This window comes from Artemia sp. Qi Xiang Cuo, chromosome 11 (genome assembly GCF_049724085.1).
Source record: "Artemia sp. Qi Xiang Cuo chromosome 11, ASM4972408v1, whole genome shotgun sequence".
NCBI classification, from domain to species: Eukaryota; Metazoa; Arthropoda; class Branchiopoda; order Anostraca; family Artemiidae; genus Artemia; species Artemia sp. Qi Xiang Cuo.
In genome coordinates, this window is record NC_142804.1 from 5,893,010 (window position 1) to 5,920,455 (window position 27,446).

The 27,446-nt window shown below is 36.2% G+C and overlaps 1 protein-coding gene across 9 annotated transcripts in view; it reads left to right on the forward strand.

Annotated features, from left to right (window-relative positions):
* The first annotated feature begins 399 nt into the window (after positions 1-399).
* Positions 400-27,446, forward strand: part of LOC148946570 (lactosylceramide 4-alpha-galactosyltransferase-like) — a 105,162-nt gene continuing 78,115 nt past the window's right edge. Inside the window, exon 1 of one of the 9 annotated variants that reach the window (XM_089097452.1) lies at positions 400-474. The gene's annotated coding sequence lies outside the window, so the exon portion shown is untranslated. Of the gene's footprint in view, positions 475-6,579; positions 6,602-6,637; positions 6,745-21,147; positions 21,279-27,446 lie in introns of those variants that run through there. The other 8 variants (XM_089097454.1, XM_089097458.1, XM_089097455.1 and 5 more) reach the window with 8 other exon arrangements.

Genomic DNA, 27,446 nt, shown 5'->3' on the forward strand with positions numbered 1-27,446 from the left:
CTATTTAAGAAGGCACTAGAATTTTCAGTGTCCAATCAAATGAACCCCTTCCGAAGTTTCTTTGACAACTCCTTCCATACGAAGTGCTTTAGTGTAAAGAAAAACAAAACATAAGTAAATAAATAATACATAAAGCTAACTTTGGTCCTTGCTCAGGCAGAGCTATTGTAATGCCTATGATATCAACCTCCTTATTTATAACTATGCAAGAAATGTGTTTTTGAAGAGCTTGGACTGCCAATCCCTTACGGCTAAGCGAATGACTATGGATGACAAGGATGTACTTTTACAGGCCTCTGCATATAATCAAAGAATCTAACCTAACATTGTTATCTGCACGTACGACCTACACATCTTTTGTGCAAGGTGGTAAAACTAGTTATAATTGTCAAGTGTTTGAAACAACAGGAAAATAGAATCCTTCAGAACTTTTGTTGTTTCAGAACATCAGAAGTCTGAAGCAGACTCACTGTGGTACGTCTCTTGTTAATTTATTGAACCGTCGGTACTTGTTAAATATCCCAAAAACACTCAAAATATGATGAAAATATAATACTTTATTAACAAAATTATGGAAACTACAGAAGACAAATATTTCATTAGAATTCACCAAACTTCACTTCTCGAGTGTGTTTTATATAATAGGCAAGTACCTTAACAAGTACCGAACCGTCCACTTGATTTTACCAAGTAAGAACTTAGCTCATTTTTGACTGAATCGGGGCCTCTTTTGTTTTAGGCCTGGTCACGGCATCAATTTTGTCTATGTCCTCTTTAGAAGTAAAAAAAAATCGTAGTAGTACTGGAACCCCTTATCATCCCATAAATATATATTGGGTGGTCACCTCTGAGAAATGCGACGATGATATTTGGAAATAGCATACAATAAGAAATATAATGGTACTACTTTTATTGGTTTAGAAGATTACCTTATGAAGTGGCCAACCACTAAATAATTACTGTATCGTGACAACTGTGCCCCCTCCCTCCTAGTGAGGCCAGTAACAGGCCTAGGTTACATAGAGAACAACAAGAAAACATTTCAATAACGAAATCCTGACTTTATAATATGCACAAATTTTCTTTCATTTTCATGTTTCCTTCTATTTTCATCTCCGTTTTTAAAGGAATTTTGGTACTCCTATGTTAAACGGACTCTTTTATATATTGCTAGTTTGGTTAATGCTAATGAAATAAAATAAAATAGGATGAATATATAATAGTTTAGAAAAAAATTTGGGATTTATATTTGCACTTTTGGGGGTGGGGGGGGGTAAAGCATAGCATATATTATTGCGTAACCGAACCTAACCAAACCTAGGTACCTCCCCCCCTAAACCCCCAAAAAACAACAGTTTAGATATTGTAGACGCAATGAAAACTACGCTATACTATAGCGGTGTCTTGAATTATCCCGTCAAAAACGGGTTTTTGTGACTGGTTCCCATTGCAGTATATAAAGAGTCCGTTTAACATAGGAGTACCGGAATTTTCGATAATATACTTATCTAATTGTTCTTAATATTTCCAGTGAAGTGATGCTGTAAAACACGTTAACAATAATAGAGTGCCCATTAACGAACACATGATTTAATCAATGAAAAACAATACATGCTATTTAGGGGGGGGGGGGTGCGCATCTGACCCAATTGGGGGCGAGAGGAGACAGTTGTTGTATTAGTGACCATTATACTAAGAAATAGTGTTCTGTAACAAATGGTGTTGCGATAGGTGGTACAAATGTACCAGATTCAGCACAATTTCCTTCGACCTCAACCACTCTTTCTTTAAGTCAAAAATTCAGCAAAGCTTTCAGCAAAGAAATGCAGCCGAACTAGTAAAAATGCAATACATTTGTTGCAAAATTAAACAGTTTTTCTCTGTATCCGGGATTAGGATTATCACCGTTCATTGTAATAACAAAAATACTGATTCCATGCGAATTGCCTCTTTCTTCTTTTGTGATGTGAAGGGACTCTATGGGTTTTATGCAAACGCTCCTTTTCAAGTATTCGCACAGCAGAGAGGATATAATACACTATCGACAAAAGCTATACTCCCTCTCCTTAAAAAAAAAAAAAAAAAAAACAACCACACAAGGTTCATACTTCGCCTTCGCGCACGCGCGATTCCGATGTAGCATACACATCACGAGAATCCTATGGAAAAACCTCTTTTTTGGTCCTACCACTAGCAAATAAACTAAGATTGTCAGTTTGTCACGTATATTGCCAGGGACGATACGGGTGGTATCATATTTATACCATGTTTGTAAAAAGAAGACGTTGTACAGTAACTATTTGTTTCCGAATGTTGGCATCAAATTTAACACTATAAACGAGGCTCATTTAGTTTACAGGTCGCAGCCTCCGCAAGAGTGTATTTGTGAGTCAAGATAAATAAAGATGTTGAATTTTTGTAAATTCTTGTCTGTAAAGCACAAGATAATCCAACTGTATATTTAGGTCCATTTTATTGTATCTTATTGGGGGCACAGTTGTTGGAGTAGTGACCTTTATATTAAGAAAAAGTGTTGACTAGGAATCGAATAGTGCTACTCTTTTATAGATTTCCATCGGAAGGGGGCATGGGCGCCCATAAGCTGAATTCCAGGGGGGGGGCAAACTTCGTCTAATTGCTACTTTTAATACTATATAATAGAAATCTCAGAACAAAAATATAAAAATAAGGCAGCATCATTCAGCCAGGGGGGGGGCAAGAACCCCCCCCCTGCCCCTCCATATGGGCGCCCATGGAAGGGGGCATGGGCACGAATGATATTTAGCTTACTTAGTCTACACACCGAGTTGCCAAAAATTTGCAGCTTAGCCTAGGCTTGTTTTTGCACCAGTCCAGGCCTTTGCTCGTTTTCGCACCACTTCGGTGTGCATTTGTGTTGTATCAGTCAGGAGTTATGGTGTTTTTACACCACGTCAGCAAAATTCCTCATCTTGGAAATAGCTCGTGTTTGCAATGCGTAAGGATGATAATTATTTCGTGCAATGCGTCACCAAAATTCCACAGCCTGGATCTAGATCTTTTTAACATCGCAATATATGAGAAAAGATCTTAACAATATTCGTTTGTTCAGTGATTTTTTGCCCCTTCTCCAAAAAAAGGGAGCTAAAAAAAATTTTTCTGAATTGCTTTAAACTTACATCTAAATTTTTTTTTTGTTCCATCTGGACTCTATTGCAGCTATAGAATTTAGACTGGGTTACCTTTCCCCCCACCCGAAAGAGGGACCAAAAAATGGTAAAAAAAAAAATCAAACTTTCAGAATGGGTTCAGGGCTAAAAACCTACTCTGGGAAGGCATTGCCAAGCTTCCATGTTAAACCTCTTGTTATTTCTAAGTCTTAGAAATTTGCCTAATCGAAAGGTCTATTACCTATTGAAATTTTGACAAAACAATAGTTTACCTTAATTTTCAGTTATCAGTTTCATTTTCTCCGGCTTTAGCTCTGAAAATGCAATTCCTGTTACTTGAGTAGAATTTTAAGCCATATCAATGGGTTTTTCCTAAATTTAGGAAATGTGTTTGCAGATCTTTATAATCTCATAAATTAGGATTGAGCAAAGTTGTGAAGCTGAAAACAATTTTGCTGTACTTCATTTAAGCAGAATATCTATTTTTAAAGGTTTCAATTTTATAACACAAAGATTTGTAAAAGTCATCAAAGGTCAGGGCCATCTAGAGGGAGAAGGAGTGGAGGTAGGTACTTCAAAATACCTTCCCGGACATACTTTAGCCTGTAGACCCATCCCTGAAAGTTTCATTTTCCTAACTTAACCCCTTTCCAAGACAGCAAAAAGTAGCTAAACTAGAATTTTACCAGTTTTAATGTTGACCTTACCCCTCTTCTGAAAAAGCAGTTGCTGTTTTTTTTTTTTTTTTTTTTTTTTTTTTTTTTTTTTTTTTTTAATTTAATTTCTGTTCGTTTTTAATACCATATCTAGAGTTACACTAAATATGAGAAGGACTATCGGCTCCTCAAAAGCCCTTTTAAAATCAAAATTTGAATTTTCCATTATTAGGATATGAGAAAATGAGCTCATTTAGTGTTTCGGGTTCTCTACTGCTCAGTGGCATAAGTAAAAGTATAGGGAAAACTTTGAAATTTTGGTGCAAAAATTCAACAGTTCCTGCCAAACGGAAAGGTAGCACCTCAGATCGACCAAAAGCAAAAGAGGCGTGAGGCAAGGGGGCGTTCTTGGTAGAAGAGTGCCATTAAATAATGATCATAACTAAATATAACTGTTGGTTCTTATGACATCACCTTTCCCCAGTTCTTAACTCACCCCTGCTTTCGCATAGGTTTATTGAAACACCTGACACCTGTTTACATAAAACAGTTGACACTTGTGCCACCCTAATTCAATGTGCCACCCTAATTCAACGTGCCACCCTAATTTAATAGAGAGGGGGAGTATTACCAGCTTACTTCTTGCTTGTACTTGATAAGATAAGACATGATTTTATTCATTATAAATACACATACAATAATACACTGTGCTAGTCCCCCCAAAGGCTCCTTGGCCTGTAAGTAGGGGAGTATATACGGAATACAAACTCAGAGAACAATAGCCAATTACTTACTGAGATATCCCCCACCCCTTCTTCTTCTATTTTTCTGTTTCTAGCATAGACAATTACCAATATCTTATCAACCAGTTTTATGCTTGATCGGCGTTTCCTTTCTTGCTGCATAATTTTTTTCATTATTTTTCTTTGTTATATCTCGTTGAAATGTGAAGTAAATTGGTCACGATTAGAGCTTGTGATAGCCTTTGGGAAATAAATATTATCTTATCTTACCCTTTGAGAGGGTTTACATTCACGGCCATGTTTTGTTAATTTAGATCACAGTTTATATAATTATCCAGTATGATCATTCCCTATCTCACCCATTATAAAAACCCGGACCGGGGTGCGAGTGCTTCAGAGAACGTAGAAACATAGGCGGCATCAGATCTTTTCACGGGTAGACAAGTCAGACGCGAAATAATCGGAAACAAGTGGAAACCCGCTATTAGGAATAATGCGCTTAGTAACCATTTCTCATTGATAGACGCTAACACACTAATGCATAACTGGGCGAAGAAGTGGGAGGAGCTTTTTGTTCGCATTGAGAACGAAGACCAGAAATGATCTGCGATAAGCTTACTGGATAATTATATAAACTGTGATTTAGATAATGCGCGTGCGAAAGGATTTGTTTGAGAACCTCCCCTTTCGAGATGCATTAACATATGTTTTTGTTAATATAGACGATGCGCACACGATAGATTTTGTTGAATGCTAAGGTTTTAAAGGCATAAGTGGGAGATTGCAGAAAAACGAAAGTTATTAGGGAAAAGAATAATTTCTTTTTTCGAAAGAATTAAATGCTAGTGAATGGGGGGATGGGTTACACAGTAGAAAAAAAGTATATTTTGAAACAAAGCAGAGTATAAAGATTTTATTTTTGGGAAGGGGGTAGAGTGAGAAAAGGGACTTACTTTTTCATAGGTATTATCCATTGTTTAAGATGCTTGTGTACTTGTCAACTTTTTGAAAAAGACTGATAGGGAAATGTCTTTACCCGCTCTATATATAGCATATATTGGCGAGGTATGTTTTGCCTAGAAACAGCACAGGGGAGTTCAACCACCTGGGAATTTTGCTTAGTAACAATGCAGGGGAGTTTCAGCCACCTGGGGGTGTGTCTTGACGTGATTTTGCCTAGAAACAAGGCAGGGGAATTTTGTCTAGTAACAACGTGGGGAAGCTTTGCTAGCTGGGAGATGTGTCTGGAAAAACATCGTAGAGGGTTTCAACCACCTGGGAACGTGTCTAGACATGATTTTGCCTACTAACAAGTAAAAGGGTGTGTCACATGACGTCAGAGGGCTGCGTTTAAAATCCTATGTTATTTTCCCTATGGCTGCGTGACGTCAGAGGGCATGTCACGGGAATTCTATGGGAAAAGAGAGGGCATGTCATCGGAAAAAGGGAGGGGTATGACAGTGGAATTTTAAGGGAAAAGGGAGGGCATGTCGTTGGACCAATGGAGGGGGTACTGCTCCAAACACAACAGTTATTTGCTAATTTTGAGCTCCACAAGGGGAGAACCGCACCCCAACAATTTTGTTGAATTAGGAGTGTCTTGACCCAGAGACTTTTGGTTGTAAGTTTCAATCTTTCCTAACAGAACAAGTTTTCTTTCCTTTTCTTAAACCCGTTTTCAGTCGAACCAAGATTTTTGTTTTCTTATTGGGGTCCCCCGTATCCAAGGAAGTACAAATATAAATTTCAGGCCGACTAAAGAAAGAAGTTTTAGCCAGCTCTTATGAATCATTTTAGCATATTTGTACCCCAGCCTGATTTTTGTGAATTAGGGTCTCTTTGGCACAGGAGGAGCTTGCGTAAGCAAGTTTCAAGCCGTTCAGAAAAAAAATCCCGGTCTTTGTAGAGTGCTTACACTCCCAATCTCTTGTCGCTAAGCGACTGATGCTGATAACGATTTTTTTTTTGCCAGGTATCTAATCTGTATAATCATAATTAAAGTATCTAACCTAACTGCACGTTTCTATAACAACCTAGAGATCTTTTGTGCAAGGTAGTCAAACCAGTTTTAATTGATAAGTATACAAACTTCAGGAAAATAGAATTGATAAGATTTTCGCTCAATTAATTCAATTCAAATAATTAGATTAGTGAATCGATCTATATTTTTCGGAAGTTTAAAGCTGACTCATCGTGGTATGTATTTTCAATTTATTGAACCGTCAGTTTGATTTTGCGGAGTAAGGACTTAGCTCATTTTTGAACTGAATTCGGGACCTGGCTTGTTTTGTGCCTGGTCGGGACTTTGCTAACTGTTTCACTATTGTCTATTAGTCCAGTAGAAATACGGTTTTGACCCGGCATTTGAGCCACAGAAATATGTTTGCTACCCAAGTGCTCAGATAAATTCGGTTAATAAAAAATCCGGTACTTACCATTTAAATTATAAACACTCAAAAAGTGAAGTTTGGTTAATGCTAATGACAATAAAACAAAATTATTATGAAAATATAATATTTTAGAAACAAATTTGGGTTGTATATTTGCACATTAGTGGGGGTGGGGGTAAAGCAAAGCATATATTAAATACTTAACCGAAAAAAACCTAACCTAACCAAAATACCAACTAAATACTTAAATAAAATATAGCTACAATTTATTTTCCAAACCAGCCAAAGCTAATTCTCTGGTGTAAAGAAGTTGCTTGACCAGTTTTTTGTGTCATGTTCGCATCTTTCGTGATCGAAATTCTCGAGTGTTTATTGTATAACCAATAAAGTACCGAATATCCAAACCGGCCATGCAGGAATACCCTCAGGGAAAAAGGGGATTTTGAATTAAAATTTTTTCAATATTTTAGGGATTGAAAGTTCATTTTCAGTTAATTCAAGTCTGGGAGACCGGAAATGACGTAAGAATTGGAAAATTCCAACACCTAGTACCCCATTTCCACCCTAAGTAAGGTCAGAATGGGCGAAAAACCATTTTGTGGTGTTATAATAATGTGGTAAACAAGGCCGTACCCAAGGGGGGGGGGGTTGAGGGGGGTGTGAATCCCCCTCCCCCGAAATGCTTGTTTGACTCGTAAAAACGTCACAAAAATGGATATAAACAAATTTTGTATGCGTTATTTCTACCCAAACTTAGAATTAATAGAGAACGACCTTTCAATTAATATATTTTTCAATTATGTTTTATATTATTATAATACCTCAAATGATATTTTTACCCCTGCTGACCTTACCTAGGGTAGAAATGGGATACTAAGTGATGGAACTTTACAATTCTGATATCATTTTCAATCTCACCGGATTTAAATAAACAGGAAACGACCTTTCAATCCACCATATGCTGCACAAACTAAGATCCTGATTCTTCATCCCCTCTAACTTTGCTTGGGTGGAGTTGCCGTACTCAGTCATGGAATTTTCCAATTCTGATGTCATTTTCGGTCTCCCCGGATTTGGATTAAAAGGAAACAAACTTCCAATCCAGAAAACACTGCAGAAATTTAAACTTGAATTTTCCCCCTCTTTTCCCCTAAAAATAGGTATTCCTCAAGGCCGTATCCAGGGGGGGGGGGTTTCCCGGTTTTGGCCCCCCCCCCCCGAAATTTTTGACCGAGTCGAAAATAAGTCGAAAATTAGTAAAACCTAGGTAAAAATCAGTAAAATTAGTCGAAAACTGAGTCAAAAATTAGTAACCCCCCCGAAAAAGTCAAAAATTAGTAAAACACCCCCCCGAAAAAAAAAATCCTGGATCCGCCCTTGGTATTTCTGCATGGCTAACTTTGGATATGTTTCTAACCATATTTTTTTCTGCGCATTTTGGTGCTTTAATCATTTCTGTTGCTGAAATACCAATGTCTGGCTTTCTCTTCGTAGTTTTGCTGGACTATATGCCCTCCTTTGAAATAAAAACTAGGCTGATATAAAAAATTATATTGTCATGAAATTCCCCTGTCAACAGTTTCTGCAACTATAATGGTCACCACCATGACAACTGCGTCCCTCCTCTTAAACAGGAGTGATTCAGCCCTAGCCTGTATATACATCTGTAAGAATACACTATAAAAATGAAATTCTTGGTTTATAATATGCATCAAATCTCTATCAATTAGATTTTCCTGTTTCCTTAAATTTTCATATATGTTAGTTTGGTGATATTTATCTAACTGTTTTCAATATTTCCCAGTGATATGATGCCATGGAGCAAGCTTTGAAGCACAGTTTATAGAATTAGCAGTATGATCATGCCCTATCTCACCCATTATAAAAACCCGGACCGAGGTGCGAGTGCTCCAGAGAACGTTTTTGCAGATATAAACATAAGCGACATTAGATGTTTTCACGGGTAGACAAGTCAGATTTCTCTTGGAAGCAAAACTTATAGTTACAATATAAATAATCGGAAATAAGTGAAAACCCACTATTACGAATAATGCAATTTGTAACCCTCTTGGACGCGAAACTTACAGTTATAATAGAAATAATCGGAAATAAGTGGAAACCCGCTATTACGAATAATGCTCTTTGTAACCATTTCTCATTGATTGACGGAAACAGACTAACCCACTAATGCAGAAATAAGTGGGAGGAGCTTTTTGTTCGCACCGAGAATGAAGACCAGAAAGGATCTGCGATAAACTTACTGGACAATTCTATAAACTGTGCTTTGAAGTAAGACTGTACAAAAAAAAAAAAAAGTTGTATCGTTCAATTCCAGTTTCAACCCTATCTACGGTAGATATTCAGTGGGTGGCAATTTCTGAAGGAAACATGCCAAACAAATAAAAGTAGTTCCATTAGATTGCGTATTTTATGCGCTTTCCAAATATCATGATCCCTTTTTTGTGTTCCATTCGTCTGATTGTCCCAGATTTAGCTTTTATAATATATTTATCTATTAATTGTAGCATGTACTGAGTATTATCATATTTTCAATATTACATTGGGTGAGTGACTGCTTTCCAGTGTAAACTCCACTTACTTTATCATTTGTCATTCCATGATAAAATCGTCATTCCAACTTATAGCTTTAAAGTTACAAAACTAATTAATGTAAAAAACCCTTGCTTAAATAAACACAATTGTAAATCGAAACATGTACGCCTGAGTGTAATGTAAGAACACATGTGCGTCTGGGTGTAATTGGAAGCTCCATTGTCGAAAACCCCGTACAGAAAAACTAGAGATCCCATCTTGATCAACAAAGAAAAATCACTTAATTGCATGGGTAGCACTGATGTGTCACTTTTTTTTTGTTTGTCATTTTTTTTGCTAGTGGCAACTTACTGAGGTACTGTTCTATCAAACAGTTCGTGGTAACGAACTGTATAGTAAGAGTGACTCGTCTCAATAGTAACCGAAAGTCTAAAAACCGGAATTTTGATACTAATAGATACATCAAAAGAATTGGATTTTTATGCTGATTTTAAATATTTAAGCTTCGTCAAGTTTAGTCTTACTTATCAAAAGTTATGAGCCTGGAAAAATTTGCTCTGTTTTCGAAAAGAGGGGTAAACACCCCTCAAAAGTCATAAAATCTTAATGAACATGTAAGTTTTATCAAGTTTAGTGTTACCCATCAAAGGCTACCAGCCTGATAAAATTTGCCTGATTTTCCAAAAAGGCTTAAATATCCCCTAAAAGTCAAAGAATCTTAATGAAGATCACACCATCAGATTCAGCGTACTTTAGAGAACCCTAATGTAGAGGTTTCAAGCCCCTATCTGGACAAATGTGGAATTTTGCATTTTTTGCTAGAAGAAAAATCTCGAATGCGTGTTTATTTTTTTTTTTCAGGGGTGATCGTATCGACCCAGTGGTCCTAGAACATAGGGAAAGGGCTTATTCAAAGAATTAAAAGTTCTAGTGCCCTTTTTAAGTGAGCAAAAAGATTGGAGGACTACTAGGTCCCCTCCCACGCCCCTTTTTTCCAAAAATCGTTAGATAAAAATTTTGAAAGAGCTATTTTGTTCAGCATAGTTGAAAGATTCAATATATATGCCTTTGAAAGTAAAGAGCAACATTAAAACTTAAAACGAACAGAAATATTTACGTGTATGATGGGGGTCGCCCCCTTCTCAGCACCTCGCTCTTTAGGCTAAAGCTTAAATTCTGTCCCAATTCGTTAAAAACGACCCCCGAAACACAAGGGTCTTTTAATTAGAACAATAAGAAACTTTTTTAAGGTACTAAAAAATTTCTGATTCCCTTTAATAGCGTCCTTATATAAATTATATAATTATCTAAATTATTATATATATCCTTACATAAATTAGTGGTTTTGTTTCTGCAGGGTACTTAAGGACTTCCCTGCTCCTACCCGTATTGGATAAAAAAAAAAAGTTTTTTTAACTGAAAGGAAGGAGCGACAGTAAAACTTAAAACGAACAGAAATTATTCCGTATATGATAGGGGTTGTCCTCACCTCAACGCCTCGCTCTTTACGCTAAAGTATTTTATTTTTCTAAATAGAGTTGTGGGAAAGAGTCAAACTTTAGCGTAAAGAGCGAGACGTTGAGGAGGGGAGAGCCCCTTTCATATACGGAATAATTTCTGTTCGTTTTAAGTTTTAATGTCTATTTTCAGTTTAAAAAAACTTTTTTTATTTAATTTCTGAACGTTTTTAAATTAATACAGGTTTTGATTTTGGCTCACCGTACATGAATAATTAAAACAAAATTAGTATATTAATTTCACTTGTTTTGGCTAAATGCCTTTCTCGAAAGTTCTTTGATTTTATTCACGAACGTTTTTATTAGTAATAAATATGCGTAACTTATGAATTAACTTACGTAACGAACTTCTATATTCATATATTTTTATTATGTATATTAGGGAGATTCGTCCCCCTAGCAATACCCCGCTCTTTACGCAAAGGTTCGTTCAATTTTTTTCCAATTCTTTAAGAATGACCCCTGAATCACAAAGGGTTTAATTAGAAAAAATATCTCTTATGAAAGTATTAAAAAAAAACTTTAGCGTAAAGAGCGAGGTATTCACTAGGGGGCGAACCCAATCATATACGTAATAGTTTCTGTTCGTTTTAAGTTTTGATGTTGAAAAGTTTTCAGTTGAAATGTTTTTCAGTTGAAAACTTTTTTTTTTCTGATCGTTTTTTTTAATAACGCTAGGAAATCCGGCGACCCCTACATAGTAATGTTCCTCCCCCAATGAAAATTTCCTCCAAGGAAAGATCCTCCCACGTAACCCCCAATCCCCTCAATACCATAAAAAAATCCCCCTGAAAACGTCTGTATACTTCCCAATAACCAATACTATATGTAAACATTGGGCAAAGTTCATAAATTGCAGCCCTTCCCTCGGGGACTGTGGAGAATTAAGCCATCCTCAAAGACATAGTTATTATATTTTTCGACCATGCTGAACAAAATTGATATCTGAAAATTTTGATCGGGTGACTTTGGGCAAAAAAATGAGCGTGGGAGGAGGCCTAGTTGCCCTCCATTTTTTCGGTCACTTAAAAAGGGCATTAGAACTTTTGGTTTCCGTTTGAATGAGCCCTCCCTATATATTCTAGGACCACTGGGTTGATACGATCACCCCTGGAAAAAAAAACACGCATCCGTAATCTTTCTTCTGGCAGAAAATAGAAAATTCCGCATTTTTGTAGATAGGAGCTTGAAACCTCTACAGTAGGGTTCTCTGATACGCTGATGGTGTGATTTTCATTAAGGTTCTATAACGTTTGGGGATGTTTTTTCCTTTTTTCGAAAATAAGGCAAATTTTCTCAGGTGCTTAACTTTTAATGGATAAGACCAAACTTGATGAAACTTATGTATTTGAAATCAGCATAAAAATCTGATTCTTTCTATGTATCTATTGGTATCAAAATTCCTTTTTTAGAGTTTCGATTACTATTGAGCCGGGTCGCTCCTTACTTACATTTCGTTACCACGAACTGTTTGATTTTGCTGCATCGTAAAGCGCAAATTTTTTCACAATTCTAAAAGTTTAGGGAAATATTACGCGTCAGGTTATTTGAGCCAAAACTAAGAAACTTAAGACTAATTAAAACACTAATATTTAAAGATCATTTTATAAGGAACTGTCTTTCACCGGCAATGAAATAAGTAAATTCTATTATTCCTACTGATCCGGGTTGCAGCGGTTGCTAGCAAGCTAGTAAGAGACGATCACATCCAATGTTAAGAAAGACAATAACCCATAACTCCTAAAAATAGAATCAGATCAGAATAAAAAGTACATGATTAGAACCGCCTTGTCTGAAACCCCTATATAGGAAACTTTCTGTGCCCTTGGCCTGAACAACTTTATGTAGACGCCATGCGATTTTATATCCCTAGGATATTACCTACGTCATTTGGTGATAACACTGTATTTATAGTGACATCCTCTTGTCTGAATCTTTTGCTTGAAAAAGCTAATAGAGCCCAGATGAATTAGTAACTTTTTGGAGCTGTCCATATGTTTATGTTTTTTAGACGAATTTTGTTACTTTCAGTAGAGTTGGTACTAACCATGTTTCAGAAAATAAACCTTGTCTGAATGATCTATTTCTAACTCAAGCTTTTAGTGTTAAATATTCAGGTTTTTATTAAAAGTTTACAAATGGTTTCCCCTCCAAATTTTCCGCTTTAATTTTAAACATTTTTATTTGTACTTTACTAAAAACAATCCTTATTTCGAGCTGATTGTTCCTATTTCTTATAATATCGGGAAAAAACGTCATAACCAAGATTATTGAGAAAAACAACAAATGAATGTGGATAACAGTTTGATATTCATATACTGATATCTACTCGTTAAAGTCTTTTTTTTAAAGCTAGTTTCGCGTAATAAGCTTTTTTTTAATAATTTCTGGTGGTTTTTTATTGACATTGTCTTTTTCATTGGAAAAGAAGAAAATATTATAAACCTTTTCGGTTTTTTCCTGCAAGAATCCATAGTTTGGCTTACTATTTATATATTGCAGAACAATTTTCAACAACTTTTGATTACATGTGTCCTTTTGAAAACCAGGATAAAAAATAGTATCGTTCAATTTATTTTTACGCATCATTAAGTTTTTCTGAAAAACGAAACTTAATACAATTCCTAAAAAAATGTATCTATGCTGTTTTGACAACCTGGATGCACTTGCACTATGTTTTGATTTGCCCCAAATTCCCCCTCAACAGTCCCCGAATTTTCTACATCAATACCATAAGCCTTAGTAATATTAGCACTAACAGTGATAGCAGTACTGCTAGTAGTAATAATAATAATTTGAACATAGTATTTTTTCTTTAGCTCAATATGCCCCTCAGCATGTTCTGAAAGTTTCAACCTAATGTTCTAAGATATTCTTAGTATACTGCTGATACAGCCATTTGACAGCGTGGATACAAAGGTTACAGCGTATTTTAATTTAATTTATCATACCCCCCAACATTATCTGAAAGTTTCTCATTGATACCCTTGACCTTAATAGTAGTATTAGTAGTAGCAGTAAAAGTGGCAGGAGTAGTATACATATAGTACCTTTTGGCTGGTTCAACATCCCCCTTAACATGAACTGAAATTTTTGCAGTTGTAGCAGTTGTAGTAGTTGTAGTAGCTATAGTAGTAGTTGTAGTAGCAATGGCAGTAGTAATGTTAGTAACTGTAGTAGTATGCACATTTTGCCTAGTTCATTATCCTAAAAGTTTTAACTTAATGCCCTAGAACCCCGATTCCCAACGTGGGGCACATGCCCCACCGGTGGGGCATGGAAATATTTTGGTCGGTCATGGGCAGGACGTGCACCCTACGGCTGGCTGTATCTTAGAGCCTTTATTCAAAGAAGAAAAAAATCATGTGAATTGCGTTACAATCAAATGCATTTAAAAAGCACGAAAACAGGATAGCGTTGCAATGACATTGTACATGGTATAAAAGGGGTGTTGGTGTAAGTGAGCCCATGTAACTGAGCTTTCGTGCAACTCAACGCCATTTAACTGAATCCTTGTGCAACTAAGCCCCCGCTTAACTGGATTTACGTGCAACTCAACCCTATTTAACTGAACCCTCGTGCAACTAGACCCTAGTACAACTTAACCCAAGTGTAGCTCAACCCTATTTGACTGAACCCTCGTGCAACTGAACCCCGTTTAATTGCCCCCTGCGAATAAACCACATTAAACTGAACCCTCGTTTTACTGAGCCCCCCGTATAACGCAACCCCATTTTACTAAACTTTCGTTCAACTGAACGCCGATTTAAATCAACCCACTTTTGACTTGACCCCTTATGTAGCTCACTCGTGATTGAATTAAACCTTGTTTCGCAGAACTCAACTGAAGGCCTAAGAATAAGGTTGAATTAGTAATGATTAGATGCTCAAAATATGCTTCTCACTTCGATTGGAGTTTCTAACTTATATTACCAATTTGGGCAAGCTAAACTAATTTGGACCAAAGACAAAGGTCCGACAGGGCCATGATTACAATTAATTTTTGTCACTGGCAGCCAATGAAAACGCTTCTCTTTCACGATGCTGCTTATGTGTATGTTTTCGCTTATGGCTAAGTTAATAATTGCTCCATTAAGGTACAACTTTATACAGTTTCCATTAAATTGACCAGATCGTTATTTCTGTCCCCGTACTTGGTCAAATATAATAATAATTTTTTCTTAATTTTTGGATGGTGAGGGTCGTTGAATTTGGGTTTCTAAGATAAGAGATAGCTTTTAATCTGGTCGGAGTTAAATTTTAGTGTGATGTACTCTCTAGTCCAGGAACACACAAATGTCAGGCAGAATTTAAAGAAAAATTGAGAAGTATTGGGAAGAAACCAAAGCTTTACAGGCTCCAAAATTTCTGCTAAAAAAAAAAAAAATTCTAAAAGAATATTGTGACGGTAGCGATTATTCTACTTGTAAGCAGGCTTGAACAGTGAAGCAATCGGCTTTTTACTTGCAAATTTTGGCTGAAGTATGCCATATAACATCAAACCAGTCGCAGTTAATGCAAGCCTTTATGGGATGGGGAAATAAAGCACTAATTCCAAGAAACTCAGAAGGTTATCTATTTCATTGGCCCGACGAAGTTCCAGGGACCAGCTAGTGCTTTGGAAAAAGAGAAAGAAAAACAACGATGACCTTCAAGTGTGTTCGGGCCTTGGGCATGAAAAACTCTGCTAAATTTCATATATACTGGATAAAAGGAAAAATTGTTGTTTCTAGATGAGGTGGGACAGGGTAGTTTCGTATCGAAGCGGTATAAAAGAAAATACAGTATACAAAAGAATTAACCAACAAAAAAAGACCATTTCATTTGAGTCAGCTTTTGTCACCTCTGACAAAAGCGGCTGAATTACGCTTTGTAGTTTATATTATTGATTTGAGCTGAATGTGGAGGGTTGAGCTGAATGTGGTTGATTTGAATGGGGGTTGGGTTAAATAAGGATTGAGTTAAATTAGGGTTGAATTGCACAGATTGAGAGTAGAATGGGGTTGAAACAAATAGAGTCACAGCATGTAAATGTCAGAATAGGATTAGCATATATTCATCTTTCCCAAGTCGATTGATTCAATTGACCTAGCTTCACTTCTTGGCTCCACTCCTCACTTGGTACCAATTTTCAAAAGCCTTCCTTTTATTGATTTCGAAATAAATTTCTTTCATGCTGTTGTTTTAGGTTTTTACAGTATAGATTGGAGTAAACCCCCATAACAATTTGTTACAACAATAATTTCCAAATGCCTTCCTCTTATTAATTTCAAGACTCTTTCTTCCGTATTACGCACCCCCTCATACCAACTTCTCATCAACATAAAAGCTTCTTTTTAATGATTTCAAACCACATTTCTTCCATAATGTGCTTCGAAAACTTGATAACTTAGAGTTGAGTATACCTCCATATAACTGTGTTAAGAATATTATTTTCAAAAGACCAACTTTTATTAAGTCCAATGCGCTTTTTTCCGTATTATGCTCAGATTGCGCACACCCTCGTACCAACTTCTTATCAACATACTTTTCGAAAGGCTTCTTTTTAATGATTTCAACCCAAAATTCTTCCAAACTGTGCTCCTAAACCTTGATACTTTATATTTCAGTATACCCCCATATAAATTCTTTACGAATATAATTTTCAAAGGCCTTCCATTTATTAATTTTAAAACACTTTTTTCCGTCTTACGCTCCTTAACTTTACAAAATCAAATTTGCGCACACTCTCTTAACAGTTTCTTATCTACAAACTTTTCGAAAGGCTTTTTCTTAATGATTTCAAAATATTTTTCCTCCAAAACGTTCTTCGAAGCAATGACACATTATAGTTGAGTATACCTTCATACCAATGTGTTAACACTATATTTTTCAAAAGCCATTCTTTTATTTATTTCAAAGCATTTTTTTCTGTATTATGCTCCTAAACTTAAATTATTCAGATTTGTACGCACCCTCATACCAACTTCTTCTCACCAATAATTTTCAAAAGCCTTCCATTTTTTAATTTTAAGAGACTTTTTACTGAACTACGCTACTAATCTTATGTTATTCAGATTTGTGAACAGCCCCGTACCATCTTCTTATCACCATACATTTCGAAAGACTTCTTTTTAAGACAGGCCAGTTGTAAGACAACCCCTTGATTTAAGTCTGTGATTTAGTTTCCTTGACTTAAGGAAATGTTTGATGTTACATGCTTGTAACAAGGTTGAATCAAGAAATGTACCCTGAAAAACCTTCCTTGATCTTAAAAATTGAAGGGTTTTTTAACAGGTTCATATTAGAATTGGACATGGTATGCTAGTAATGAGGTTAACATAGACAACTTGAAATTATTTCTACGTAAATTTGACAGTTTATTAGCAAATGTTTCTATCAAGTGAGCATTTTGGAAGTAGGCCGTAGGACAGTAGGTTGTAAAATTGGTAAAAATTTCTGGCTTAAATTAAGGATTTGTCTTACAACTTTTAAGGAAGCATTTGATGTTAAATTATAGAAGAAGCTTGAATCAAGGAATGTAATCTGAGAAACCATACTGGATTTTGAAATCTTGAAGGGATTATTAACAGGTTCACATTAGATTTGGACATGGTACACTCGTAGTGAGGTTGACATAGGCAGTAATGGTTTAGCCAATTGTATATCATTTGAAGGTTCAGTAAGCGTTCACGCGCACGCTTACAACCTAACTCAAAATCGATTAACATAATGTAAGCTAGGTAAAAAATCAGTTGTGGTGCCATCTATAACTTTAGTGATAAAAATGGCAATACTTGGGTAAAAAATAAAAACGGCACCATCTATGAGTGTAAATAAATATATGACATTAGTAGGGATGTGAGCGAAGTATTTAATGTCGCTAACAAACAAAAGAAAATCCAAAACTGTTTGTTAGCTTAAAAATCAATTATGTTTTGAATAAATGCAGAAAAAAGTTTTAACAGCCTATTATTCTATGGCCTTTTTCAAAAAATGGTCAATTGGCAGAACCATTTGCTAATAAATATTTTGTTTCTCAGGGTACATTCCTTGATTTAAGCTTCTTTCGAGCATGTAACATCAAACATTTCCTTAAAACAAGCCAGTTGCTAAACAATTCCATGATTTAAGTCAGCAATTTTTCTAAATTTAAACAACCCAGTGTCCTATGGTTCCCTTCAAATGATGTACAATTGACAAAACAATTACCAATAAACCATTTTAATTGCCACTGTCAACCTCATTACCAGTAGCTTTTAACATGTCCATATTTAATATGAACCTGTTAAAAATCCCTACAAAATTTCAAGATCAATTATGGTTTTTCAGGAAACGTTCCTTGTTTTAAGCTTCTTTCTAGCATGTAACATCAAACAGTTCCTTTAAACAGGACAGTTGCAAGATAAATTCTTGATTTAAGTCTGAAATTTTTATTAATTTAACAATTTCAGTTCAATTCTAGATTTTTCCAAAGAAGAGAAAAAAGTTCCACTTCGTTTCTGAATTTTTTAAATGAAGTGAACAAAATTTAATTTAATTTTGTTCTCAATTTTTCTTTAGAAGGTAGAAAAAGTTGTACTTCGATTCTGAATTTTCCCCCAAGAAGAGAAAAGATTCCATTTTAATTCTGAGTTTTTTCAAATAAATGGAAAGAAATTAAAGTCTGCTTCTGAATTTTCCCAAAGAAGAGAAAAAAAGTTAAAGTTCTGTTCAGAATTTTTCCTTATTCTATCATTTCTCTCACAGGGCTGTCATATCAGTTGCCGTCTGATATCTTTTAACTCTTAAAAAGTGAACTAGACCATTTAATTTTCAATCAAACGAGCCCTCTTTGAAGTTTATACGGGCATCCCTTCCATAAGAACGGTATATATGCCTCCAGGGCATAACTTACAACTTCTGCCCCGGGCCCTGGGGGTCGTGTCAACACCGGAGTTTTTTTCAAAAAGATCTTTGAACTATTTATAACAAAATGGCTATCTCATAATTATTATCGGACACATTTTAGAAAAAAACGGCGTGGCGGGAGCTAGTTACCCTCTGATCTCTTTTGACTCTTAAAAAGTGAACGAGAACTTTCAATTCAAATCAAATGAGCCCTCTCCGAAGTTTATACGAGCATCCCTTCCATAAGAACCATATAGGCCCCCAGAGCATTACTTACAATGCCTACCCCCGGGCTTTGGGGGGATGTGTCGACACGGGAGTTTTTCTTTTCTGACCTTGGAACTATTTCTAACTAAATGGCTATCTCAAAATTTTTATCGGATGGGTTTGGGGAAAAAAGGGTGTGGGTGGGGGGGCTAGTTGCCCTCAGATATATTTTGACTCTTGAAAAGTGAACTAGATCTTTCAATTTCCAATCAAATGATCCCTTTCTGAAGTTTATACAAGCATCTCTTTGATGAGAACCATATACGCCCCCAGGACACGTAGTCGACACCAGAGTTTTTGTTATCTAATTTTTGAACTATTTTTAAAAAAATGGCTATCCCAAAATTTGTAGCGGATGGGTTGGGAAAAAGGGCATGGATAGGGAAGGGCTAGTTGCCCTCCAATCTCTTGACTCTTAAAAAATGAATTAGAACTTTAAATTTCCGATCAAAAAAGCCCTCTATGAAGTTTATACGAGCATCCCCTTCATAAGAACCATACATGCCCTCAGAGCATAACTCAGAACACCTGCCCCTCTGCGCTGGGGGGGGGGGTGTATTGACACTAGAGTTTTTCTTATCCGACCTTTGAACTATTTTAAAAAAAATGGTGTGGAGGGGGGGGGGCTGGTTGCCCTCGGATCTCTTGTGACTCTTAAAATGTTAAGTTGAACTTTCAATTTCCAATGAAATGAGCCCTCCCTGAAGCTTATACGAGTATCTCTTTCATAAGAACTATATATGCCCCGGGGCATAACTTAAAACGCCTGCCTTTGGGCTCTGGGTGGTTGTGTCGACACCTAAGTTTTTGCCATCTGACTTCTGGACTATTTGGAAAAAAGGGCGGGGTGGCGGGGAGGGTTTAATTACCCTCCGATCTCTTTTGATTCTAAAAAAGTGAACTAGAACTTTTAATTTCCAATCAAATGAGCCTTCTCTGAAGTTTTTACGAGGGTCCCTTCTATAAGAACCATATTTGCCCCCAGGACATAACTTACAACGCCTGCCTCCTGGCCCTGGGGGCTTGTTCGACCCCAGAGTTTTTGTTTATTTGATGTTTGAACAATTTCTGACAAAATTGCTACCTAAAAATTTTTATCTGATGTATTTGGGGGAAAAGGGCGTGGGGCTAGTTGCCCCCCGATCACCTTTGACTCTTAAAAAGAGCACTAGAAATCTCGATTTCCAATCGAATGAACCCCCTTTGAAGTTTATATGACGGCCCCTTCCATATGAAGTGCCTTTGGGGAAAATAATAATAATAAAACATTGGAGCCGTATGGCCTTTACTATAGGCAACGCTATAGCGTTGCCTCTGATAAAGGTTTCACGCAATGAGCTCTTGTAGCATTAGAAAGAAAAAAAACAACATGTTTTTGCAAGTTTATCAATTGATAGAGATACTGGGAATATAAATATTGATCCTATTTATGATACCTGTCAACTATACTGAACAAAATGGCCTTTTTAGATTTTGATCGGATATAATCGGGGGAAAGGGGTATGGGGGGGATAGTTGCCCTCCAATAGCTCTTAACTGTTAAAGAGGGCACTGGAATTTCAGTTTCGAATCGAATGATTTGTAGTTACGTGGACTTTCGCGCGATCGCAAACCTTCATAGGTTTTCTCCAGCGTGAAAGTGTTGTTTAATTTTATTTATTTGTTTTTGAACGTGGATTAATAAACTTATGAACTTAATGAACCCCTTCCGAAGTTTCTTCGACAACTTTTTCCATACGAAGCGCTTTAGTGAAAAGAAAAACAAAACATAAGTAAATAAATAATACATAAAGCGAACTTCGGTCCTTGCTTAGGCAGCACTATTGCAATGCCTTTGATATCAACCTCCTTATTTATAACTATGCAAAAGATGTGTTTTTGAAGAGCTTAGACTGCCAATCCCTTGCGGCTAAGCGAATGACTATGGATGACAAGGGTGTACTTTTCCAGGCCCCTCTGCATATAATCAAAGAATCTAACCTAGCATTGTTATCTGCAAGCACGACCTACACATCTTTTGTGCAAGGTGGTAAAACTAGTTATAATTGTCAAGTGATTGAAACAACAGGAAAATAGAATCCTTTAGAACTTTTGTTGTTTCAGAACATCAGAAGTCTGAAGCAGACTCACTGTGGTACGTCTCTTGTTAATTTATTGAACCGTCGGTACTTGTTAAATATCCCGAAAACACTCAAGAAGTGAAGTTAGGTTAATCACAATGGAATTTACCAAAATATGATGAAAATGTAATACTTTATTAACAAAATTATGGAAACTAAAGAAGACAAATACGGAAAGCAGGCCGCCCAGAACGCATTATGTTAAATATCTAACCACCTCTATATATTAAATATTTAATTAAGATATGTCTGCAACATAGTTTTTCTCACTGAGACTGAGACTAAGCTAATTATAGCCGAATGCGAAAGACAAACCGGTTTTTCTCAGATGAGACAGATCAAACTTCTTGCGTGTTTTTCGGGATATTTAACAAGTGCCGAACCGTCCACTTGATTTTACCAAGCAAAAACTCATTTTTGACTGAATCAGGATCTATTCTGTTTTAGAACTGGTCACGGTATCAATCTTGTCTATGTCCTCTTTAGAATTAAAAGAAATCGTAGCATCGTTGGATCCCCTTATCATCCGATAAAGATTTATTGGAAAGCCACCTGTAAACAAGACACTAGACAAATAAGAGTACCACTAGGTTCCCCATTTTATGCTCTTTCCAGGGGCGTAGCTCCAGCAATTTTATTGAGGGGGCAAAAAAGTTCCACATCCAGAGAGTCAAGGGGCATGGGCTTTATAAAAGCTTTTTTCCATTTTTTTGGGGGGGGGGGAACTGCACCCCCCCCCCCTTTGCCACCCGCAAACGACGCCACTGGCTCTTTCCAAATATTACGGTCTCTCTTCTGAAAATGCACTCATCCCAATGATGGTCTCAGATATATTCTTAATAATTTATTTCTCTGTTAATTGTACTCATGACGCATCATTGGTTCCTTTTTAAATTAAATAAAAAAACAAGTTTTTTTTAACTGAAAGTAAGGAGCGACATTAAAACTTAAAACGAACAGAAATTATTCCGTATATTAAAGGGGTGTCCCCTCCTCAACATCTCGCTCTTTACGCTAACTTTTTTTATTGTTTAAAAAAAATTAGAGTTGTTAGAAAGTCAAACTTTAACATAAAGAGCGAGGAGGTGAGAAGGGAACCACCTCTTTCATTTACAGAGTCATTTCTGGGCGGGTTAAGTTTTAACGTCACTCCTTACTTTCAGTTAAAAAAACTTGTTTTTTTTTATTTAATTTTTGAGCGTTTTTGAATAAATGCAGGTTTTGATATTGGCTCACCGTACATGAATAATTAAAACGAAATTTTCATATTAATTTACTTTTATTTGGTTAAATGACTTTCTCGAAACTTGTTTCATTTTATATACGAACGTTTTTATTAGTAATAAATATACGTAACTTACGAAATAACTTACGTAACGAACTTCTATATTCATATATTTTTAATACGTATATTAGGGGGTTCGTCCCCTAGTCAATACCTTGCTCTTTAAGCAAAAGTTCGAATTTTGTTCCAATTCTTTGAAAATGTTCCAATTCCAATCATATATGTAATATTTTCTGTTCGTTTAAAGTTTTGATGTTGCTGGTGTTGCAGTTGAAAAACTTGTTTTTTTATATTTAATTTCTGATCTTTTTTTAAAATAATGCTGGGAAGTCCGGCGTCCCCTTCATAGCAATTTTCCTTCCCCCATGAAAACTTCCTTCGTGGACAAACACTACTACATAACCCCCCAGCCCCCTCCCACACTACCAGGAAATATCTCTCCGGCCAACGTCTGTACAGTATACTTCCCAATAACCAATACTGTATGTTAACATTGGGTAAAGTTCATTAATTTCAGCGCTCCGCCCGGGACCTTCGGGGGATTAAGTCATCCTAAAAGACATACTTATAATATTTTCGAACATACTGAAAAAATGGTTATCTCAAAACTTTGATCAGGTGACTTTGGGAAAAGAATGAGCGTGGGAGGGGGCCTAGTTGCCCTCCATTTTTTTGGTCACTTAAAAAGGGCACTAGAACTTTTAATTTCCGTCAGAAATGCGACCATGATACTTGGAAATAGCATACAATAAGAAATCTAATGGTACTTCTTTTATTTGTTTAGAAGATTTCCTTATGAAGTGGCCAACCACTAAATATTTACCGTACCTTGACAAATGTGCCCCCCCCCCCAGAGAGGGCAGTAACAGGCCTATGTTATTTAGAAAACAAGAAGAAAACATTTCAATAATGAAATTCTTACTTTATAATATGTAAAAGTTTTCTTTCATTTTTATGTTTCCTTCCATTTTCATGTTTCCTTCTATTTTCACCTCCGTTTTTAAAGGAATTTTGGTACTCCTAAGTTAAACGGACTCTTTTATATAGTGCGAGTTTGGTTAATGCTAATGAAATACAATAAAATAGGATGTAATAGTAATAGTTTAGAAACAAGTTTGGGCTATATATTTGCACATTAGGGGGGGGGGTAAAGCATAGCATATATTATTGCGTAACCTAACCTAAACTAACCGAACCTAGGTACACCCCCCCCTAAAACCCAAAAAACAACAGTTTAAATATTGTAGACGCAATGAAAACTACGCTATACTATAGCGGTGTCTTGAATTATCCCGTCAAAAACGGTTTTTTTTGTGACTGGTTTCCATTGCAGTATATAAAAGAGTCCGTTTAACATAGGAGTACCGGATTTATCGATAATATACTTATCGAATTGTTCTTAATATTCCCAGTGAAGTGATGCTGTAAAGAACGTTAACAATAATAGAGTGCCCATTAACGAACACATATGATTGAATCAATGAAAAACAATACATGCTATTTAAGGGGGGGTGGTGTGCATCTGACCCAATTGGGGGCGAGAGGAGACGGTTGTTCCATTAGTGACCATTATACTATGAAATAGTGTTCTGTAACAAATGGTGTTGCGATGGGTGGTACAAATGTACCAAATTCAGCACAAGTTTCTTCGACCTCAACCACTCTTCTTTAAGTCAGAAATTCAGCAAAACTTTCAGCAAATAAATTCAGCCGAACTAATACATATGCAAAACATTTGCTCCAAAATTAAACAATTTTTCTCTGTGTCCGGGATTAGGATTCTCACCAATCATTGTAATAAAAATACTGATGCCTTGCAAATTGTCTCTTTCTTCTTTTGTGATGTGAAGGGACTCTATGGGTTTTATGCAAACGCTCCTTTTCAAGTATCCGCACAGCAGAGAGAATATAATACACTATCGACAAAGGCTATTCTCTCCGTTAAAAAAAAAGTAAAATATAACCACACCAAAGTATAATCATCTACTGAACAAGTACTGACAAAACCTATCCTCTCCACACAAAAAAAGTGACCCTTTGTTACACAATTTACACAGACCCTTAGGTTATTTTAGTTACACAATTCAATATAAATTTCCGGGTAACTCGTCGCCTGAATCACGCTCTATTGGCTGGGGTGCTTGGCTGGGATAATTTATTGGCTGGGAGCAAGGTACTTTGGCTCGGAGCGATTAAGTAGTACAAAATTTTGCGTCTAGAGGCGCTGAGGTACGCGGGGTCACTTTTGGAGAGTTTTGTCAGTGCTTGTTCAGTAGATGATTATACTTTGAACCGCACAAGATTCATACTTCGCCTTCGCGCACGCGCGATTCCGATGTACACAAAACCAGAATCCTATGGAAAACACCTGTTTTTTTTTGTCCGACCACTAGCAACTAAACTAAGATTGCGACGAATACTGCCAGGGACGATACGCGCTGTGTCAAATGTATATCATGTTTGAAAGAAGAAGGCGACGTTCTACAGTGACTATTTGTTTCAGAATGTTGGCATCAAATTTAATACTATGAACGAGGCTCGTTTAGTTTACAGGTCGCAGCCTCCGCAAGAGTCTGGGACAATTTAGGTCACAGCCTCCACAAGAGTCTATTAGTGAGTCAAGATAAATAAAGATATTGAATTTTTCTAAATTCTTGTCTGTAAAGCACAAGCTGATAATCCAGCTGTATATTTAGGTTCATTTTATTGTATCTTATTGGGGGCACACTTTTATATTAAGAAATAGTGTTGACTAGGAGTCGAATAGTGCTACTCTTTTATAGATTTCCATATGAAGGGGGCATGGGCACGAATGATATTTAGCTAACTTAGTCTACACACCGAGTCGCCAAAAATTTGCAGCTTAGCCTAGGCTTGTTTTGCACCAGCCTAGGCCTTTGCTCATTTTCGCACCACTTCGGTATGCATTTGTTTTATATCAAACAGTTCGTGGTAACTGTAAGTAAGGAGCGACCCTGCTCAATGGTAACCGAAACTCTAGAAAACGGGCTTTTGATACCAATAGATACATTAAAAGAATAGAATTTCAATGTTGATTTCAAATATATAACTTTCATCAAGTTTAGTGCTACCCATCAAAAGTTACGCGCCTGAGAAAATTTGGCTGATTTTCGAAAAAAGGGGAAAAGACCCCCTAAAAGTTATAGAACCTTGATGAAAATCACACCATCAGATTCAGCGTATCAGAGAACCCTGCTGTAGAGGTTTAAAGCTCCTATCTTCAAAAATGTGGAATTTTGTATTTTTTCCAAGAAGAAAGATCACGGATGCGTGTTTATCTTTTTATATTTTTTTTTCCAGCGGTGATTGTATCGACCCAGTGGTCCTAGAATATCGTGGGAGGACTCATTGGAATGGAAATTAATAGTTCTAGTGCCCTTTTATAGTGGCAAAAAAATGGAGGGCAACTAGTCCCCCTTCCACAAATTTTTCCCGAAATCACCCGATCAAAATTTTGAGATAACAATTTTGTTCAGCACGGTTGAAAATAAGAGAACTATGTCCTTTAGGATGACGTAATCCCCCGAAGTCCCAGGGGGGACGGCTGAAAGTTATGAACTTTACCCAATGTTAACATATAATATTGGTTATTAGGAAGTATACAGACGTTTTCAGGGGGGATTTTTTTCTGGTTGTAGGGGAGTGGTTGTTTCGGGGTTATGTGGGAGGATCTTTCCATGAAGAAAGTTTTTTTAGGGGAAGGGACATTGCTATGAAGGAGGCGCCGGATTTCCCAGAATTATTTAAAAAGAGATCAGAAATTAAATATAAAAAAAACAAGTTTTCCAACTGAAAATAAGGAGTAACATCAAAACTTAAAATGAACAGAAAATACTACGTGTATGGATGGGTTAACCCCCTAGTCAATACCTCGCTCTTTAAGCCAAAGATTTTTAGTACTATCATAAGAGCTATTTATTCTAAGTAACGTCCTTTAGGATTAAGGGGTCATTTTTAAAGAATTGGAACAAAATTCGAACTTTAGCTTAAACAGCGAGGTATTGACTATGAGGCGAGCCCCCTAATATACGAATTAAAAATATATGAGTATAAAAGTTCGTTACGTAAGTTAATTCGTAAGTTACGTATATTTATTACTAATAAGAACGTTCGTAAATAAAATTAAACAAGTTTCGAGAAAGCCATTTAACCAAAAAAAGTAAAATTAATATGCAAATTTTGTTTTAATTATTCATGTACGGTGAGCCAAAATCAAAAACTGCATTAATTCAAAAACATTCAAAAATTAAATAAAAAAAGCAAGTTTTTTTAACTGAAAGTAAGGAACGACGTCAAAAATTAAAACGAACAGAAATTATTCCGTATATGAAAGGGGATGTCCCCTCCTCAACGCCTCGCTCTTTACGCTAAAGTTTGACTTTCTCACAACTCTTATTTTTTTTAAACAATAAAAAAACTTTAGCGTAAAGAGCGAGGCGTTGAAGAGGGGACAGCCCCTTTCATATACGGAATAATTTCTGTTCGTTTTAAGTTTTAACGTCGTTCCTTACCTTCAGTTAAAAAAAACTTGTTTTTTCTATTTAATCAGTCAGGAGTTATGGTGTTTTTACACCACGTCAGTAAAATTCATCAACTTGGAAATAGCTCGTGTTCGCAATGATAATTATTTTGTGCAGTGCGTCACCAAAATTCCACAGCCTGAATCTAGATCTTTTTAACATCGCAATATATGAGAAAAGATTTTAACAATATTCGTTTGTTCAATAATTTTTTGCCCCTTCTCCAAAAAAAGGGAGCTAAAAACTTTTTCCTGAACTGCTTTAAACTTACATCCAACATTTTTTTTTTTTTGTTCCATCTGAACTCTATTGCAGCTATAAAATTTAGACTGGGTTACCTTTCCCACCACCCGAAA